Raw genomic sequence first — 3,074 nt, 5'->3', positions numbered from 1 at the left:
GAATTTTGGTTAGCGTACAGTACAGTCCTTTATCCATATATCCCATTTCGAATCCAAAACCTTTGGTAAAGGAGAGTCGTTCGTATTCGGATAACTATGCAATTCATCTTGAAGGAATTCAAATAGTGACATCGCATGTGCTACTAAAGAAACCATTTCTTAAAGAATATCATGTACTCTGGCCAGAGATTTGTCACACTAATATCTCCTCAGATCGCATAGGATATCCACGCTCGCATGCATGTGGGTGAATCCTTGACAACAAAGCATCGGACTGACCTATATACATAGTAACTGCACCCAATCCCGACACCTTATGACCCCAATAGAGTCGGTAAACGAGTCAAAAGTATAGTACTTGCATTTAGAGTCTCAATGGATGTTTTCACAGTAGTATGACTAATGGTGTACAACCAAAACCGCGGACTATATCCACTCGATAAGTGATAACTACTTGAAAAAGTCCGAATAGGGTAGTTCGATCATTCATCATATGAAATATCCATTTGCATGCTTCGAACATCTCAATGTTTCATACCAATGAACCGTGGTACTCGGCATCGCAAATGCTAGTCTCAATCTCGAGCGATCCTTATCCTTATTTGTTGGACGACTCAATTGACTAGGAACTGTTTAGAATATACAGTGAACATAAGATGTGTTTCAATGACAGTGATCTCTCTATATTCACTATTTCATCTTTACTTTAGTATATTCAAGGGTTTTATCGAACATAACAATAGTATATCTTTATATACTAAGTAAGATAAAGTGAACGCCATTTAAAGAACGTATATTATATTACACAAAGATTTGTTTACAAAAAGAGACTCAGCTCAAAGCCCTTAGCCACAAGTTGGTAGCGGGGCATCAAACTCTTTCAATCTCCCACTTGCCTAAAGCCAATATAGTCATACTACGTAGTCAAGTGCTTCGCAATGTTTGTAAAATAATGGTCTGCAAGGGTAAGTAAGTGGATCAGCGGATATTGTCTGCAGAGGCCACTCTCTCGACAAGTGATGTCTACTCTTTCCACGATCTCCCGGATGATGTGGTATTTTCTCAGTTACGTGTTTGGATCTTTGATTGAGGACCTTGGTTCCTTTGCTGAGCAACGGAACCCGTGTTGTCACTGTACACCGGGGACTGGACCAACAAACTTCAGGAATAAGCCCAACTCTTGGACGAAAATTCCTCATCCAATACGGCTCTTTAGCACAGCTAATGCCACAATGTATTTTGCCTCAGTGGATGGAATTTTTCCACTGTTTTTTGATGGTGTCCTGCTTTGGAACTCTTCAAGAGACCAGCACCGCCATGAGCATGAAACACAAATCCAGAGGTTTGACTTCGAGTCATCCACGTCACTTTGGAAGCTAGAGTCGGTTATAGCCTTCCAATTTCAGATTATCTCTTCCTCCATAAACTGCTGAATACATTATAGTTTTTCTCAAGTACTTATTAATCTCCTTCACGGCTTTCCAATGCATTTGACCGGGATTGGCTTGATATCAGCTGTGAAACTCAGAGCAAATTGCCTTATCCGCGTCTGGTTAGATTATCTATCCCAAACATGGATACTCCCTATGGCTGACGCATATGGTATATGTGTCATTTTCCTCTAATCTCTTCGTCAGTCACTTGGGACACATAGACTTGGATAGAGAGACTCCATGACACATAGGTAGATGTCCTCTCTTGGACTCATCCATTGAAATCCTTTTCAACTATAGTGTCGATGTTGTTGTAGCTTGAGAAAGTCCTATCATTTTCTCTTAGATCTATCTCTATAGATCGTTATCCCTAAAATATTGGACGCCTCACTCATAATCCTTCATCGAGGAATCTACTGACAACCATATCGTGTTGGACTGCAACATACCTACATCATTTTTTTTTTTTTTTTTCCCAATGAGTTAGGATGTCATCAACATAAAGTCCTAAGAATGTTACCGCATCCTTAACTACTTTCTTGTACACGCATGGTTCCTCGGGTTCTTGATGAAACCCAAAATCCTTTATTGTTTCAATCAAATTTCTAGTTCCAACTTCTTGATACTTGTTTGAGACCCATAAATTGATCTCTGAAGCTGTGCATACCTTATGCTCGTTCCATGGATGTGTATCCCTCAGGCTGCATCAATTATAGATATTCTTCCTTAATGTTTCCATTAAAAATGCAAGTCTTCACATCCATTTGCCATATCTCATAGTCATACCAAGCTGCTATGGCATTAAGGATTCTTATAGGACTTGAACATTTGCGGCTGGTGAAAAAGTTTCATCATAGTCAACTCCTGTCTGTCTTTGAGTATTAACCTTTTGCACACCAATCTTGTGCTTGTAGGTCAGTACCTTTCCATCAAGGCCAAGTATTCTTTTGTAGATCCATTTACACCTATTGGAACAATTCCATCGGGAGGATCTCCTAAAGATCAAACTTGGTTTGTATGCAATCGAATCTATTTCCGACTGCATAGCTTCAAGTTCCATAAATTTGAATCACGTCATCAGAAATTGGCTTCCTTGAAGTTTCTTGGATCACATCCAATGTCGGGTTCACTTTGATCCCCTTCAAAAAGTACGACATATCTAATAGGCGGCCTAGAAGTCCTCTCGGATCTTTCTAGTAATAGGCGTGTCTTACGTTGATGATTTTTGAGGTATAGGATCGTTATTTGTATCTCGGATTCTTCTCGAAATTTCTTCGAGTTCATCATCTTGCGCTTTCTTATCCAATAAGAACTCCTTCTCCATGCAGGTGGCATTCCTTGAATACAAAACACTTTTGTTTCAGTAGGATGATAGAAATAATAATCCAATTTCGAATTCTTTGGATACCCTACAAAAATAACATAAGGTGGATGCCTATCAAACTTATCTCCACTGTCTGCTTCACGTATAGCAGGACATCCCAAATCATCATATGTACGGATACTTAGGAGCTTTGCCATTCCATAAATTGTATGGTGTTTTGTCCACTGCTTTAGTTTGTTCGTTGTTCAACAACAATACCGCCCGTTTCAAGAGCATAGCCCCAAAACGAAGGTGGGGAGCTCAGTGAAGGCTCATCA

Source organism: Henckelia pumila, chromosome 4 (genome assembly GCF_033568475.1).
Source record: "Henckelia pumila isolate YLH828 chromosome 4, ASM3356847v2, whole genome shotgun sequence".
In the NCBI taxonomy this organism is placed as follows: Eukaryota; Viridiplantae; Streptophyta; class Magnoliopsida; order Lamiales; family Gesneriaceae; genus Henckelia; species Henckelia pumila.
Note: the sequence above shows the minus strand (reverse complement) of the source record.